The sequence below is a fragment of the Balaenoptera ricei genome, chromosome 11 (assembly GCF_028023285.1).
Source record: "Balaenoptera ricei isolate mBalRic1 chromosome 11, mBalRic1.hap2, whole genome shotgun sequence".
Lineage (NCBI taxonomy): Eukaryota > Metazoa > Chordata > Mammalia > Artiodactyla > Balaenopteridae > Balaenoptera > Balaenoptera ricei.
Genome location: NC_082649.1, coordinates 10,952,413 through 10,970,828, shown reverse-complemented (window position 1 = coordinate 10,970,828; position 18,416 = coordinate 10,952,413). Strand labels below are relative to the sequence as shown.

The window sequence follows — 18,416 nt, the reverse complement described above, 5'->3', positions numbered from 1 at the left end:
TAAAAACAGAAAGTGAAGTGACCTTATAGCCTGACAAGATATTTTTTAAATAACATTTCAGTTGGGTGACTCTGTCCTCTGTCAGAAGTATCCCAGATGACATTCCTGCTGGTGATGATGGGGGCCACATCAGTCTGTCAGTTAATTTGGACCACTGATTTTGCCACAGAGTTCTCTGCGGTACAGAACAGCCCCCCACCTTCCCTGCCTTGAGAACTCTCCTTTTGGTGACCTGGATTGCATGCGTGTACGGAGGCTGGGAGGGTTCAGGACCATGTTCCCTTTCTTTAGTCACGTGTATTCTACTTGAAAAGCATAAGCGCCAGAAATACAAGTGTACCCTTCCTGGTGTGGGCCCAGACGTCTGTGAACACGTACGTGACTGGGACTGGACACAGTGTGATGGCTCCTGAGCTCACCGGGCTTAGAGGATGCGGGTCACTTTAGGAAACTCGGCATTAGCACTCATAAGGGGGAAGATGCCTGGCAGAATTCCCAGATACCCTGCGTCTAGCATGTGGGGAAATTAGCCTTAGCAAGGTCCTGAAAATTACCCCTCCAGGCACAGGTGCCTAAAGCAGAACGTCAGGTGGTCGGAATCTGTATTCCCTGTTCATGCACAAATCACTTAGGAGGTTCCTCCGCCCTCCTGCGTTCTCTCCCCTCCCCTACTCTTTGTCTTTTTTAAAGAGCTTAAACTCCAGCCCCACTCCTTTCCTGGACCCTTACTAAGCGAGCCTGTTTGTGTGTGCGGTTCTTTACAAGAAACGTGAATTTTGATTTCTGTGCTGGTCTAAGTCCTCAGCTGGTTTTGCAGCTCAGTATCTAACAAAACTCAATCTGAATGTCTTCGTCTTTTCCCTTAAGTATGCCAGTTACCTCAGCTGAGAAGTCACAAGTTCAGGAGGAAAGGCTTGACTCAAACCAGCCATCTTACTGGAATTTGCCTCTGAACTCTTTAAAAACCAAAATCCTGAGCCGCGGTGTCCCTGTCGCTGCCTGGGTGGCGTCCCTTTGCCGCCACATGGAGCCATGGGCTTTTCCCTCTGTTCCAGGCTCCTCCTTTGCAGCCTCTCCTCCTGTTAATTAGCTGTGTCAGCGTTGGCAGGCACCTCTCTTCCTCCCCCCGATATGCTGTGTTCTTAAGAATTTTGGCGTCATTTCTGAACAAATGTCATATAGATGGCACTATGGAACTCATGTCTAGAAAACTGGCTCTTAACATATGTTTATCAAATGTGTTGTGACTTTTCTGACACTAAAGCAAAAACATGTTAATCAGGAATAATTTATTCTTTATATAAAATGTTTGAGACTGTTTAGCCTTTTATCGGAATTTCATTTGGAAAATATCAGTCTTTCTACAGATTTATAACCTTTGTTCCTCTGATTATAACCCAAACCATTTCTTAACCCTTTCGTTACTTAAGCAAATATTCAATTACATTTTACTGTATAATAGAGTGGGCATAATATTTTTATGATCTAAAATAAAATATTTAATTCTCTCTATGTGACTAATATACTTTTCTATCCGTTCCAATTGAATGTGAAAAACTAGAACAACTTCTGCCTACGCTGTATTTCAATTATTCCCTCCAACTGTGAATGGTAACATTCCTATATTATTTTTTAAATCTAATACCTGAACATTTGGATTTGCATAGAGGATACGTTTGAAAGTGATTGTTTGATTTACAAAATACATTTTTATTATTCAGAAGAATTCTTTTTGCATGCTCGTGCAAAGTGCTTTAACTCCTTGCCTGAGGGGAAATGAGGTTTATACGCAAGTTTTTAAAAACTGCTGAAGATTCAGGTTACAGGTGGTAAAATCCAAATCAGACTAGCTTGAGCAAAGAACTTGCTTTTCTTGGCTTACATGATCAAAGTTCAGGAAGAGCGAAACGAAAATGCCACCAGAACTCACCTCCCGGCACCTCACGCCTCCGCTTTTTCTCTCAAACCAACTTCACGTGTGGAGGAGCAACCAGCACATGCTCTAAGACTTAGGATGAGGGAGTTCCACTTTGGAAAAGCCTGGAAGGAAGAATCCAGAGCAAGCAGCGAAGGTAGCAGCCAGAGGAAGGGTCCTGGGAGGGTCCTCCACGCTTCTGCCCCAGGACCTGTTCCGCAAACGTGCCACCTCTGAAAAGTTGGGCTCTTCTGAGTTTCCTGCAGAAGCTGATCTTCCATGGGACAGACGTCTGCTCAAGAGGAAAGCAAAGGAACGTGTTGGGAAAGTGGATAAATGAAAGCCTGGAAATTAATTTTAGGTACCATTTTCTCCAACCGTAAATCTTACTAAAGTTAGAGAGTCACATAAAAACTGCCTAGATTTGAGGGGGATCCGTAAAGTTTCTCAAAGGCCCTACATGATCTGCATGTGAAAATGGTCTTCATATGAAAATGGTGTCCCAGATGTTGGTCATCCATCTGCCTTCTCACCTCAATCCCGCTTTCACATCTGTGATGTGCAGACAAACTAAAAACCTGTTCTTTGCCCATGGGCCTTTGATTTCTTTAAAAGTAAGAAAATTGTTTTAGAGAAAGACATTTTCTAGGAACAGCTTTGTCTCTGGAGTCTAAACCCCTGGCATTCCACAGCAGAGTCTCACCACTGTTCAGTGTGCTGGTAGCCATGTCTCTACCTTAGTTCTGCAGTTTCCACTGGAGGGTCAGAGTAGGACACCGGCAAGGGATCGTGGTGGCCACCGTCAACCACAGGGTCTGAGCCCGGGCATTTCTAACAAGTAGGGAGCAGTGAGCTTCTGCTCTTTCACATGTCGCAGGTATGTAGAGAACTATTTTTAGGCCAACACGCAGGAGTAAGAAGTTGATACATGCTCACATTTTACAAGGTCCTAACTATTCCTTTCAGTTTAATCTTTTTTTTTTTTTTTTTTGCATGCAATCTATGCTTCAGTAAACCCGGATCCGTTGTGCATGATTCTGAAGTTTCAAGTCAGCTTATTAAAAAGCCCAGGAGCTGTACTCACAGCTTTAGCTCAGCATGTTGTTTCTGCACTTACTGTCTTTCAGGAAAAGTTTTTTAAAAACTTTCCTCCTCGGCCGTCTCAGACTCAGACTCCACAATCCACATTCCCACAGGAGAAAAACAACTGGTTAGCGGCCTCTTGTCCTCAGCATGGAAGTCAGTGTCTACCTAGCACAGAAGTATTTTTCACTAGTTCTCTTTTACTTTTATACTAGTTTATGGTTTGCATGAACCTCACAGCCTTCCAAGAGGCACTGTAACAGGCAGTGCCTCTCTCAAACCTCAAGAATTGCTGTCTTGAAAATCTCAGTGGTAAGACTTTGTGGGGAAAAGATGGAAGCCTGGGGGAATCAAGATATTCAGTGAACCCATGAGAGCACTTAGAATTTTTTTTTTTACATTTGTATCAGTTGGATGCTTTCAACTGCAAGTAACATAAAACTAACAGTGACTTATACCTCATGACTTTTATTACTAAAGTGTAGAAATAGGTGATTCTCAGGATTGGTTGGCAGCTTAACCCTTCATCTTTCCACTCTTACCTTCCTCTGTGTGTTAGCTCCCAACTTCACCCTTGGGATTGCCTGATCACAACGTGGCTGCCACAACTCCAGGCATCACATCCTCGCGCAGCAGCATCCAAAGCAAAAAGAGATGCACAAAAAGGGCTCTTCTCATATGTCTCTCTCTTTTTAATCAGGGAGAAAGCTCTTCCACCCTTCCCACAGAAGTCTTCATGTCTCATAGGCCAGGACTAGGTCACATGATAGCAAGACAGGTTGCAAAAGGGAATGTTTAGCTTTTTCAGCCCCTCTGGTAGGAGGCGGGCAAGGAAGAAGGAGTCTGGAAATGGTTGTTGGTTGGCATTCAACAGTGTTGTTTATGATGTTCGTGAAAATAAAACACAGGCTACAGACTAAACAGCTATACGACTAGCTTGATCTGAAATTCGAGGGGTTGCAGGAAGTGCAAAAAGTGAGTCTACATTTGGTAGACTTCGAGGTCGGGAAGGGATGTCAGGGGCACAGTCGGTGGCCCTCAGGCTTGTTCAGGGTGGGTGGACCTAGAAGGCATCATGTTCTCTACTGAACAATATGTTCTTTTTGAAATGCTGCAAATTACTGACGTATCTAATTGCTTCCTACAACACAGGAGAGGTGTACCTGCAGAAAGTCTGCTTCTGATGCATGTATGCAATTAAATCAAAAGGTCAGGGGTTCATGGAAAAAGAATGTAGCTGTTGAATCAAGCATGGCCAGTGAGATTTGGGTTTTCTGCATTAATATTTATGTGAATACCTTTGCTTGGCTATGAACACCAGCAAGTGGTAGGAGGCAAATCAGTAGCAAGTCCACAAAGTTTAAGAAAACTCTAAGAGAAAAAGTGAAAGATGGAGAAAAGTCTATTAACTTCTTCCTGCCAATTAATAAAACCATGATTATTTTGTTTGGACAGCACAATATCTTGGTCTGGTTGCTAAAGACCAGTTTTTACAGGCAGATAGTTTCACAACCACTAATATGATGAGTCAGGAGTCCTGGGCTGAGCCCCCTTACCAGCCTTACCGCTTGCTTCACTCTTGGGAAGGCATTTAACCTTGCCAATCCTCAGTGCCATATTTCTAAAATAACAACAATAATAATGATAATGGGAATAATTATAGAGCATTTGTTTACTGTCTTACAGCCACAGTTCTAAAGCCTTTACATGCTCACTAAATCTTCATCGCATCCCTAGGAAGTACGTACTATAATGATCTCTGTTTTACAGATGAGGAAATCAAGGCAGAGAAAGTTGAAATAACTTGCCCGAGAGTACCCAGCTACCAAGTGGTGACTCCAGATTCAAACCCAAGGATCCTGACTCCAAAGAATAGAGACCCTACCCAACTGAGAGCACTTGGTAAGGATCAAGTGAGGCCAAACACGTGAACACGTTTTGTAAACTATAAAACCATACATGCATGGAAACATAATGTAGTCCATGTGTAATAACTGGAATCCTACTTACACCACCACCCAAACGAGTCCATTTCCCTTAGCGTGCTCCCTAATAGCCACCCCAGAGCACCGACACAGATGCTGCAGTATCCCAGCAAAAGAACATAATCCTCTGAATGGCTAGTGTATAGATTGCAGTAGGTATTAGAGGAATATAGAGGACCTAGTGGACATAAGTGTTACACCACAGCAGCCCTTCCTATAAATCCCAGGGTGATTGTGACTATTCACATTTTTCTTTGGAGGTCTTTCTATAAAAGGATTGGTATTGGCATGGAGCCCACTGTCCAAGCCTTAGATTCATCTCAAGTTTAGGCCTTAACTAATTCCGTACTGTCTAGTTCTGCACCCTTCTTTCTGTGACACGATCATTAACTAGGATATTTCATTCTTAATCAACCAAGTCAACCATCTGCAGCACTTTTCAAAAATTTCAGCCGCTTTTCAAGTTTCCCAGAAAGCTGGGCTGCCCAAATCCCGACCAGGCCCTTGGGAATGTTCACATCCCTTCCAGATTCTGCTTTATTTGTATAAAGCCTTTCTTGCCTCCTCACAGCTTTCCATGGAAACCTTGTGTCTCGTCCTCTTCTCAAGCAAAGCAAGACTTCAGATCTCAAGGAGGTGGGAGGAAGAGTAGGCACACAGGGTACACCATGCTTTTACCCCAGATGTTTGTATATAATACACACACACAACTGCAAAAGAATAGACACACAGGGCACACCATGCTTTCACCCCAAATGTTTGTATATAATATATACTATACACACACATACACAACTGCACAAGAATAGGCAAATCCACAGAGACAGAAAGGGGACTGATAGTTGCCTGGGGCTGGGGGGTGTGGGAAAATGGAGAGTGAAAGCTAATTCTACTATTTCTACAGGGTTTCTTTTTGGAGTGATGAAAATATTCTAAAAACCAATTTGGGTGATGGTTGTACAACTCGGTGAATGTAATGAGAACCACTGAATGGTACATTTTAAATGGGTAAATTGTACATTGAACTCTATCTCAATAAAGCTGTTTAAAAAAAAAATGTCCACTCTACACCTCCAGTTTACAGATGAAACACTGAAGCCTGAGAATTGTACCTTCGACTGCACGGGTCACACAGCAGTGACCGGGGACCCAGGCTGGGATCTGAGGGGCCAGCTCCTCCTGTGGCCCCATGACTCCTGACTAGTCTCCCGAGATGATGCTTTGGTCGCTGCTAAATCCTAAATTACTTTTTATTAGGGTTCAGTGAGGACTAAATGACATAACCTAGTCGTCCACCTTATGTTTGCAACGTTTTATGAGGGGCAGAGTCGACTCCTGGTCAGCACAGGGAGAGAATCAGAACTCCTCCATTTATGCGTTTGTCTCTCCAAAGACACCGTAGGCCCCCCCACCCCGGGGCAGAGTCGGGACTTGCTCCACTCTCATCCCCAGTGGCCAGCAAGATGCGTGTGGCAGCCAGGGTGGGGCGCGAGGGGACAGAGGCGGCCCATCCTGACCACAGAGGCCTCTTCTAGGGAGCGAGTCAGCATGGGGCCAGAAGGGGGCGCTATAAAAGGCAGCGAAGCCCAAAGGTCAGCTATCCCAGGACCCCTATCTCCCCACTCTGACTGGATCTCAGTGATTCATCCCCACGCCCCCAACTCGGACTCACCCAGGCCTGGGTAGGCAGGTAACTGTGTTTCACAATTCCCCAGCTGTGAACCGGCTTCTTAGGCTCCGGTTCCCTCCGAGAGATGCCCATCCTCCTCCCCCTCCCCCTCCCCCCTCCCCTCCCCCTCCTCGTCCTCCTGTCTCGGGCAGCGGCATCCAGGCGGGCCTGTGAGGGAGGGTGTGAGGACCTCCACGGAGAGCCAGGAGGCTGGGCGTGCTGGTCTGGGCACCGCAGAATCGCTTTGAGCTTTAAGTTTCTTTGTCCGTAAAATAAGGAGAGTGAACCTGGTGCTTTTATTGTCCTTTCCAGACCCGTAACTCTGGTTCTAAAGCACTTCAGTCTTGGAATGCGGGCACCCCAGGACCCAGGACTCATGGAACGATAAAATGTAAGTGTGTAAGGAAGAGACCTTCCATTAAAGAATGCCCATTACAAACAATAAAAGTAACATAGGATAGCAAAAAGGGGAGCCTTTTTCTTCTTTTTTCAACTCTAACTCATTCTCATTTACCGCCAACATTGCCCTGAATCTCTATCATTTGTTAAAACTTAACGCCTCCAAGAAGCTGCCTGGATCAACTTCACTGCTGTCTGTGCTCCTCCCTGTGGCTTGGGTAGGAACGTGGCCTCCAGAGCCAGGCTGCTGCGGTTTGAATCCTGTGTGACCTCGGGCAAATGACTTAAGTGAGTGCCTCAGTTTCCTTCTCAGTAAGAAGGGATAATAACAGAACCTACTTCACAGGGTCATCGTGAGAATTCAGTTAGTTTATATATCAATACATAAGCGCCCACTACCTAGAAACAATTTGTGTTAGCACAGAATTGAGTGTATTTTCCACACGTTGACATGTTTTATAGTTGCTTCCAAACATCTTTGGAAGAACTGTCCTCTAACTGGTGTAAAAATTCTGATGGAGGACTTTCTCCTAATTTGAAACAGATTGCTCTGGGAAGCAGCAAGCATTTACCAAAGACTCTGTGTGTGCAGGGCATTATTTTGGCACTGGGAAAGAACACCAGTTAGAGGACAAAGTCCTCCATCAGAATTTTTATCAAGGATGATCTGCCCTTATTGTTAACTCGGATGTTTGTTGGAGAGTTGTCACCTTCTTGTTTGCCTTGTTCCTCTGAAGCCTTGTTTCCTATTTTGCCTGAAAATGTCCTGTGGCTGCGCCACCCTGGTACTTCGGGACTGCTCTGTACTGGGCTTCAGATTACAGGTTAAAATTAGCCTCCTCACTGTCTGAGGGGGACCAGAGGAGGCAGGAGTACAGTGGGAGTGGACGGGGTGGTGGGCTAGAGGTGAGAGCCCCCCTCAAATGTTGGCATCCACTGAGGGGGCACGGGGCCCAGGGATCCCCAAGGTTATAAAAATCCTGCATTCATGTCATGGCTCATGTGTCTTTGCAAAGGTCTGCTGCTGCTACGTTTTAGCAGCATTGACAACTAGAATCCTGCAGATTGTTCCTTTTGTGATTATAAACTGTCTCTGGAGTAGCATGATGTGGGCGGCTGCAGTTTATAGAACTACTTGGACGAATCAGCCTGCTCCTCAAAGGAACACTCGCTTTACAGTCTTCCAGGCTCTTTCTTGCAAAACAACATGATACGTCAGTCTGTTTGGGAGGAAAGGAGAAGAGAAAGGGCATCATCCAACTTAGGGACATGAAGAAATACCAGAGCACAGGCCAGCCCTGAATAGAATTCAGCAGGAACTGTCTTTTATGCATCTCCCTCTCTGTTCTCTGGGCCTTCTCCTCATCCCATGGTCTCCATTCTTCTGTCAGACGCCCACTCCCTTCATGTATTCTCAAGACCCTAACCCACCAAAACCAAACCCCAAACCCTCTACTCTCAGGAAAAGTGCAAATCTCACCCTTTCATGGCTTCATTATAAGGGTGGGCTTTGACCAAAAACAAAGAGACCTGGGTTCAAATCCTCCCTCTTCTACTTCCTAGTTGTCTAAACTATTGCAAATTGCCTGACGTCTCCTATGTACAATACAGGTCATAACACTCACCGTACCTGGTAGTGTGCTTTCAGCTGCAAGGAGCCAAAAAGCAAACTCAAGTAGGTTTAACCAAAAGGAGATATATTGACCCACATAATCGGAAGTTCAAAGGTGGGACAGGCTGACTGAACCCTGGTGTCAGGGGCCCAGGTTTCTTCTGCATCTCTGCCTTCCGTCCTCAGTGTCAGCTGCATCTTGAGACTGGCTTCTTTCACAATCAGGGTGTCTGCCAGCAGGACAGAGAGGGCAATGCCCTCGACCAAGAACTGATAACTGATAGTACCAAGGGAATACTGTGTGCTGATTGGCTTAGGCCTGGGTTCTTAAACCAATTACCAGCAAGGTAGGGACACGATTACCATGATTGGTATACAGACCAGTGGTTCTCAAACTTGAGCATCGTCAGAATTACCTGAAGGATTTATTAAACCACAGAAACTCAGTGCCAGAGGTTCTGATTCAGTAGGTCCAGAGAAGAGCCCGAGAATTTGCCTTTCTGACAAGTTCTGAGATAACACTCTAGCTGCTGGACCTCTCTTTGAGAACCACTAACATAGACTAATCAGGGCTACCCCCGCACTGGGGTCAGTTCTTCAAATTGCACAGTGAACAAAGAGCGAAATGGATGTTGCAGAGTTAACTGTGATATTCAAAATCTTGTGGAGTAAATGGGGAGATTGTTACAGTAATCTATCGCTGTGTAACAAAATGCTCCAAAACGTAGTGGTTTAAAACACCAATTTATTACTATTTCTAATAGTTCTGTGGATTGGCTGGGCTCAGCTGGGCAATTGTCACTTAGGGTCTCACAGGTAGTTGTAGTCAGATGTTGGTTGGGGCTGGAATCACCCAACGGCTGCTTTGAGCTGGATGCCCAAGATGGCTTCTTCATTCACATGCCTGGTACCTGGTGCGGAGTGGCTGGAATAGCTGAGGACTGGCTGGGCATCTCTTTCTCCATTCAGCCACCCCACATGGTTAGCTTGGGCTTCCTCACAACATGGCAGTTTTAGCAGAATTGAATTTCTTTTTTTTTTTTTAATTAAAGTATAGATTATTTACAATGTTGTGTTAGTTTGAAGTGTACAGCAGTGATTCAGTTTTATATATATATATAAGTATATATATATATATGTTCTTTTTCAGATTCTTTTCCATTATAGGTTATTACAAGATATTGAATAGAGTTCCCTGTGCTATACAGTAGGTCCTTGTTCTTTACCTATTTTATATATAGTAGTGTGTGTATGTTAATCCCAAACTCCTAATTTATCCCCCCTCCCCACCAAGAATTGGATTTCTCACATGATGATTGACTTTCCCCAGAGTGACCGTCCCAAGAGACTGAGGCAGAATCTGTAAGACTTCTCCTAATCTAGGCTTGGAAGCCACAGAGTGTCACTTCTGCCCTATTCTACTAGTTACATGTAAGTCACAGGGCCAGCCCAGATTCAAGGGAAGGGCACTGCACAAGGGCGTGAATATGCAGAGGCAACGGTCATTGAGGGGCCATCTCAGGGACCAGCTACCCCAGGGATTAAAGGAGATCATTCATGTAAAGTCCTGAATATGAATGTAAGTGAAGCACTTACCATAAGTCAGTGCTCAGGAAATGAGTATTATTATGATTGCTGTTCTTTTCAGGGGACTTTGCTTGTTACACTTGCTCTGTTAATTTAGGAATTTAAGGCTTTCTCAACTAGCAAAGGATTTTCAGGTGCTAGCCTGCAGGTGAGGTAATATTTTCTCAGCGAGTGATCTTTCCAGGGTCCCCCAAAACCATACCTACAAGTAACTATTTCCTTAACCAGGAGTAAGACCCTGCACTCCCAAGTATTTCCATGATACAGTGGAAAGGTACCTTTTCTGTTGGCTTCCACATGGCTCCTGTACTAGAACGTTGGCTTTTGATGAGGCTCCTACAGACTGGCTGATTTTACTGGTAATCATGACAGCTCTTTTTTTTTTTTTTTTTTTTAATAGTTTTTTTTTTTTTTTTAGTTTTTATTTATTTTATTTTTGGCTGTGTTGGGTCTTCGTTGTGGTGCGTGGGCTTCTCTTGTTGTGGAGCATTGGCTCTAGGCACGCAGGCTTCAGTAGTTGTGGCTCACGGGCTCTAGAACACAGCACAGGCTCAGTAGTTGTGGCACACGGGCTTAGTTGCTCCGCGGCATGTGGGATCTTCCTGGACCAGGACTCGAACCCATGTCCCCTGCAATGGCAGGCAGATTCTTTACCACTGCGCCACCAGGGAAGCCCTATGACAGCTCTTTTATTCTGTTTAGTACTTTGGTAAAAGCTAGTCCACCGATGTCCTTATTCACGTTTCAGTTACGGAAAGTCTCTGGAACAACAGCTTATACAGTTACTCTGTATCACTCCCAGCTGGGCACCTCCACTCGGAAGACAAATACACCTTCCCAATTTGAACAACACTTCCCATCACTTAGCTCCAGAATAGTCTGGTAGATAGAACAATTTTTCTTATTTCTGCCAAACATGTACCTATGTATCTTAACTTCCTACTTACCAGGTTGTTTTCCCCCTTTCCTTCAGAGGGTGAGAGTGAGTTGGGTTTTTATTCAGCTGCATGACCCAGAGAAACTTGAGGGGCTCTCCGTTTCTGTATGTTGTTGGGAGTCGGGGGGTGGGGGGAACAGGTGCAATCTAGAAGAATCTACAGGTTCGGAGGGAAGAAGCAAGGGGAACCTGAGGAACTAGAATGATTCGTCTGTCAGCTAATGTACCCCTGCAGCCCTGCCAAGCTCTGATGTGTTTAGACTTGAACTTCACAGGGAAGGTCGCATAAAAGCAAGTTCCTGGGGTTTGTTCTGTAGTCTGAGTAGGCTGGAGTTTTCTCGCTGGGCTATTTCTGTATAAAAAGCTGTCTGGAACCATCTGAGAGTTACCACTGCAGTTTACTGTAATATATTTTCTAGTCACTTTCTGTTGCATCATTTCCCCTCCATCTTATGCTTAAGAGAATGACTGTGTGTGTGCTTGTGTATGTCCGTGCGAGTGTGTGTTGTGTGTGTTCCAAAGTTATGTTACCATGGAGAGTTATTTGGAAAAGGCGTCTTATGAACCACTTCAGCTGACGTATAAAACTGCATTTCAGAAATCAAAGCTCCTCTTATATGCATAGACTCTGCCTGGAAGGACACGTGAAAAAGTGGTAAGAGTAGCTGCCTCTGGGGGAGAGAACTAGGGGGTCAGTGGCAGAGGGAGACTCACTCTTCACTGTGTATTATTTAATTTTTTTTACCATGAGCATGTAATACTTTTTAAAAATGAAATCTGGAGATTCAGTGCCCAGGCTTCTTTTGGAAAATATTCACTGACTCACATGTTCCCTTTGACTCCTGTACTCAGCTCCCCGGGAAGAATTTGGGAATCTCTGAACAATCATGGGCTGAATATTGAAGGTGGAATCTGACTGCCTTCTTGGGTGCACATGACACATCTTCAAGGATACTTTCCTCACCCCTGTCCATTGGGATGGATAAAGGGTGTTGAGTGGAGATACCATGTCTGTCAGATTCAATCGTAATCAATAATGGCTTTAAACACATTCTTCCTGACAGTATCACAAAGAACACGCAGCCCGTGGTGAATGTAACAGCCCACTGACTGCTGGGAGTGGAAATATACATGATGCCTGAGGTCTGTCAAGCCAACATAAAATGGCTCATCCAGGTTGGACAGGGAAACTCCACACCTGGTCATGTAGAAGAATGAACACTTTCATAAACACTTTCATAATGTGTCTACACATGTTTTGATTCCCCAGCAGATGATGGCTCTGACTTCAGAAGTTGTGGTAACCTTACTGTGTATTTTCATATTCTCTGTGCTGAACGGATGACCCACTTCCAAACCAAGAGCACAAATTACAGATGAACATCCCAACTGCATTTCATTTTCCAGCCTCACTAGACTGGAGTCCATGAAAATAAAGAGTGTCAACACAGCACCTCTCACAGACGGTAGGTATTCAATGTGGGCAAACTGGATTGTGCTGGATGCAGTTCTGTTCACTGGAAATCATTAGCCAGCTCAGGAGGGAGGAAAATGGAATGAAAAAGAAAAACATTGCCCATCACAAAAATAACTCAAGAACTGTGCAGTCTGCCAACATTGGTCATTTGTGTTGAACTTGCTTTCAGCACTCTGTTAAATATACCACACCCTACCGTGGAAGCGATTATTCCTTTCCTTTTGAGTAGCAAAGTAATGGGAGCTAGAAAAACTTCTGTGAATTTGGCAAGGGTTGGGGTAAATGTTTCCAGTCAATCTGGCAAAGGTGAGGGTGGCAGAGGGAAATCCATCTATTCATAGTGCTTTAGTGTCACCTGATCATTAAAGGCTACCTTTTGGAGGTTGAAGCCATGCTTTCCTGTACCCGAGACAATGCCTGGACCTCGTATACTTGGCTGACAACGTAATTTTGCTGCACAAGTTATTGTTGTATTGTTCCAATATGTTTGAAATGATCATGGAATTTCATGTAATGCTGAACGTGTTCCCTTGGGAAAGACTTTATTTTGCACATAGAGCCACCCGGTCTGAAAGTTCCCTGCTGGAGACATTGTGCTACTCCACTGAACACAATGGGGCAGATGTTTCAGAGGATTTCAGTACGGTTGAGAGAAATGTGCTGACTGCCAGCCGTGTGGCAGACCCTTCCGTGAGTTTCTCACGTCTTCATGTGTTGTTGACAGCCACTCTGTGAGGCTGACGTCATTGACTGCTGTCCAAGGGCGGAAGCTGGAGCACAGGGAAGGGAGTGCCTTCCCGAGTGTGTTCCACTGTAAGTGACAGAGCTGGGATGCTGCAAACCCAGGCTATCCTGGTCCAAATGCGAACTTCTTTTCCTATAGCGGTGACACTGACTTCCAGTGCCTCTTTGAGGCTGAAGATCAAGGTGTGCTCATAGTTTGGACGTGGCTTTCAGGGAGGATGCCCAGACCATGGATGGGACATTGATGAGAATGAGAACTTGGATTTTTTTTTTGGGGGGGGTCCACTCATTGATAATACAATGGCATCTGGAGAGTTAGAGGTGGAATTCCCGCTAATCTAATAGCAAATATATAGAGACTGCACTATAGAGGCAGGATTGCAATCTCTAGAAAGACTGAGGAGGAGGTAACAGGGCATCCCCTCAGTCATGGAGGATATAAGGTTTCATGGCTGGACTTCCCTGGTGGCACAGTGGTTAAGAATCCGCCTACCAATGCAGGGGACACTGGTTCGAGCTCTGGTCCGGGAAGATCCCACATGCCACAGAGCAACTAAGCCCGTGCACCACAACTACTGAGCCTGCGCCCTAGAGCCCGCGAGCCACAACTACTGAGCTCGCACACCACAACTACTGAAGCCACGCACCTAGAGCCTGTGCTCCGAAACAAGAGAAGCCACCGCAACGAGAAGCCCGCGCACCGCAATGAAGAGTAGCCCCCGCTCACCGCAACTAGAGAAAGCCCACATGCAGCAACAAAGACCCAACTCAGCCAAAAATAAATTAATTAATTAAAAAAAAAAAGTTAGACAAAAAAAAGAGCTTCATGGCTTATGTCCTTGACTCAGAATCAAGGGATCAAAGGGTTCAAGATGGAAACCCACAGGGAATATGACAACAGCCAATGACTAGAACCAGGTCAGAGCGAGACCAGCACTGGCCTGCTGTGTGGCAGGCACTATTCTAGTCATCACGGAAATAGCCATGAACAAAACAGATGAAGTCCTTGCCCTTATGGGGGTAGAGTATAAAGAGAGAAAATAAATAAACAAGTAGTTAACAAATACTGATAAATAACATAGAAAACAGTTCAGCCGACTAAGGGGGATAGAAATTTTGTTGATGGTGGTGCCTGCTATTTTCCATAAGGTAGTCAGGAAGGGCCACTCGCTATGGGACATGTGAGCTGAGACTTGAAAGCAGTGAGGGAGCAGGCTGTGCAAATATCTGGGAGAAGAGATTTACAAGCAGAAGGAACAGTAACTGCAAAAGCCGTGAGGCAAAAGGGTACTTGGGGCATTGGAGGAATAGCAGAGATGGGTTTCCCAGGTCGGGTTCCCCAGGGAGCAGTGTCTGAGTTGGGGATTAGCACACAGGTTGTTTATTAGGGAACGCTCTTGGGGTCGACCTGTAGAAGGGAAGGGAGGGCAAGGAAACAAGACTGGGCAGAAGAAGAGGAAGAGGAAGAGCTGTGATGGTCTCAGCAAACGCCTCAGACCGCCAACGGGGAGCTCTGGAGATAGGATGGCCCTTCAGAGCTGCCCCACATCGAGCAGAAGGGGCTGAGCCCTCACACCCTGGTGTCCATCAGCCGTGGCTGCCACGGGAAAGGGGCGGGATGGGGTGGGGGGCCATCTCTCCTCCTCCGAGGCAGCCTCAGTGCCTGTGGGCTGTCAGCCAGCAGCACACCCAGTGCTAAGCCCTCAGTTCTTGAAGGTTCTGGGTGGCCCCTCCCACCATCCACTGCATGCTGGTGTGATTGGAGCAGAGTGAGCAAGGAAGCAGTGACAGAAAATGAGCTCAGAGAGGTGTCCAGGGGCCAGGTGGCGAAGGCCCTTATAGGGCTTGGTGAAGACTTGGACTTTTATTCCACTGGAGGTGGGAAGCCATTGAAGGTTTTTTGAAAGTAATGCTAAGCTCTAGCTTATGTTTTAACCTGCTCGCTCTAGCAGCTAAGTGGAATCGACCGTAGATGAGCAGAGGGGGTTGGGGGGAGGAGGGTTAGGAAGACTCATTCAGAGATACTTGTGATAAAGAGGTGACGATGGTTTAGATCAAAATGGTACTGTAGGTGGTGATTGTGAAAAGTTGTTGGATTTTGGATATATTTTGAAGGTAGAGCCAATAGCATTTGCTGATGGATTGGATGTGGGGTGTGAGTGAGTGAGAGGAAAAACAGAGACAACTCTACTGTCCTCTGGAGTCTAGGACACTAGAGAGGCTGGAGCCACCGTTTACTGGCATGGAGAAACCTGTATGTATTAGTTTCCTGTTGCTGCTGTAACAAATCGCCACAGACTTAGTGGCTTAAAACAACATAAATTTACTCTCTTACAGTTCTGGAGATCAGAAGCCTAAGGTCAAGGTGTTGGGAGGGTTATGTTCCTTCTGGAGGCTTTGGGGAGAATACATTTCTTTGCCTTTTCCAGATTCTAGAGGCTGCCTGCCTTCCTTTGCTCATGGTCCTTTCCTCCATCTTCAAAGCACATCATTCCAACCTCTGGTTCTGCTGTCATATCTCCTTTGTCTCTCTGTAACTCTGATCCTCCTGCCTCTATCTTATAGGACTCTTGTGATGACATTAGCCCCACCCTCATAATCCAGGATAATCTCACCATCTCAAGATTCGTAACTTGATCACATCTGCAAAGTCCCTTTTGCTATGTAAGGTGACATGTTCATAATTCTAGGGATTAGGACATGGACATATTTGGGGGTCCATTATTCACACTGCAGAAAGAGCTGGATTTGCAAGGTGGAATCAGAGCTTAGCTGTGCCTATGTTAAATTTGAGATATCTTGTAATATCCAAGTGTGGAAACATCAAGTCAGCAGTTGGATAAATGAGTCTGGAGTTCAGAGGAGAGGTCCCAACTGAAATATGAATGCGGTAGTTTTCACAATATATTTAAAGCCACATGACCAAAGATATCACTTAGGGACTGAATGCAGAAGGAGGAGAGGAGAAGTCCTAGGACTGAGTCTTGGAATATTCCATTGGTTGGGGATCCATAGAAGAGGAGGAACCAGCAGAGAGTGACAAGGGCGGCGGGAGGAGAAGCCTGAGAGAATGGTGGTCCAGAGGCCAAGCCAAGAAAGGGGTTCACAGCAGAGAGAACAGTCAGCTGCTGGGAGATCAAGTAAGATGAGGACTGCTCAGCACCCATCAGACTTGGCTGGTGACCTTGACAAGAGCAGTTCAAGGCCGTGGTGGGATGAAAGCCTGACTAAAACGAGTTCAAGAGATAAAGGGAGGAAAGGAATTGGAGACAACTGGTATCAACAACCTTCTGAGAGTTTTGTTGGAAAGAAGAGCAAAGAAATGGGTCAGTAGCTGGAGTGAGTTTGGGGTCAAGAGAAGGCCGATGAGCCTAGGGTCTTCCAAGGACAGCTCCAGTTCGAGTCTGGACTGGGCGAAGTCTGTGGGTGAGCACAAAGGGGGCCCACCTGAAGCTTGGAGAGGAGCGGAGGAGGGGGCCAAGCAAATCAGTGCTGTGATAAGTGACGGGAGCAAGGAAAGACTAATACAGATGTGCCTCTCTTTGTACAATGACTATCTTCCTACAGATGCTGAGAAGCTGGATATGGATTTAGGCTTTTGGAAAATTTGATCCTATTTTAACTACACAGGAAGTTATTTAGAGGGCACAGGGGTGATTTTTTAATGTGGAAAATCCTTTCCAAATGTAACTATTATGAGAATGTCCATGTATCAGTTTTCCCAAAAACTGAGTACGCCTCTCATTACACTTTTAGTTCCCCACCAACATCTAGTATGAAAGGAAATATAATTATATAATATTTTCTTCAAAGGATGGATCTTAAACTTTTTTTTTTTCAACCGAGGCGATCACAGTGCAATTGTGAGATGATAGAATGGCACGTAGTTTGAAAAAGCTAAAACACAGGGCAGGAAAGTAATTTTCCAGATGTCACTGAATAAACCTGGCCAAGCCTGGCAATGAAGCAAGAGAACAGGAATTCAGGGCCAGAAGGCCAGTTGCCCTCAGGACCCAAGGGAGATAGATGCACATTAGGAGCCATAAGGGGGGTGGGGGGGTGTTAAAAATTCAAGGACCAGAGTCTAATATTTAAACAGGACCTGGATAGCAGCCTGGGGCACGGGGACAGAAGACACCCCAGAATGCCTGCAGCATGGCCGGGCTAACAGCTTTGGTTTACATTAAGGAGATGGTGCCCCCCACCCGTGCTTGGAGACTCAAGGCTATAGAGTATCACCTTGGAAATGAGATCTTCAAAATCAGCCAGATATACCCAGAGAAAACCATAATTCAAAAAGATACATGCACCCCAATGTTCACAGCAGCACTATTTACAGTAGCCGGGTCATGGAAGCAACCTAAATGTCCATCCACAGAGGAATGGACAAAGAAGATGTGGTACATATATACAATGGAATATAACTCAGCCATAAAAAGGAATGAAATTTGGTCATTTATGGAGACATGGATGGACCTAGAGACTGTCATACAGAGTGTAGTAAGAAAGAGAAAAACAAATATTGTATATTAACGCATATATGTAGAATCTAGAAAAATGGTATAGACGAACCTGTTTGCAAAGCAGAAATAGAGACACAGACATAGAGAACACATGTATGGATACCAAGGGGGAAAAGGGGGGGTGGGAAGAATTGGGAGATTAGGATTGACACATATACATTATTGATACTATGTATAAAATAGGTAACTAATGAGAACCTCCTGTATAGCACAGGGAACTCTACTCAATGCACTATGGTGACCTAAATGGGAAGGAAGTCCAAAAGGGAGGGGATATGTGTATATATATATATATGGCTGATTCATTTTGCTGTACTGTAGAAACTAACACAACGTTGTAAAGCAACTATACTCCAATACAAATTAATTTAAAAAACAAAATCAGCCGGCCTCCTCAGGGCCTTTGACGCACTGTTCCCTCTGTATGGCCGACTCAGCCCTTCCCTGCACCCCTGGCTGACTCTTCCTCATCCTTCGGGTCTCAT

The 18,416-nt window shown here is 45.2% G+C and overlaps 1 long non-coding RNA gene across 1 annotated transcript; it reads left to right on the top strand.

The window, feature by feature from the left end:
• Window positions 1-2,994: 2,994 nt before the first annotated feature.
• On the top strand, window positions 2,995-13,609 carry LOC132375404 (uncharacterized). Its single transcript, XR_009505999.1, has 4 exons — window positions 2,995-4,900; window positions 6,965-7,043; window positions 12,458-12,653; window positions 13,389-13,609. It is a non-coding gene; the product is annotated as an uncharacterized LOC132375404 (long non-coding RNA).
• The last annotated feature ends 4,807 nt before the right edge of the window (window positions 13,610-18,416 follow it).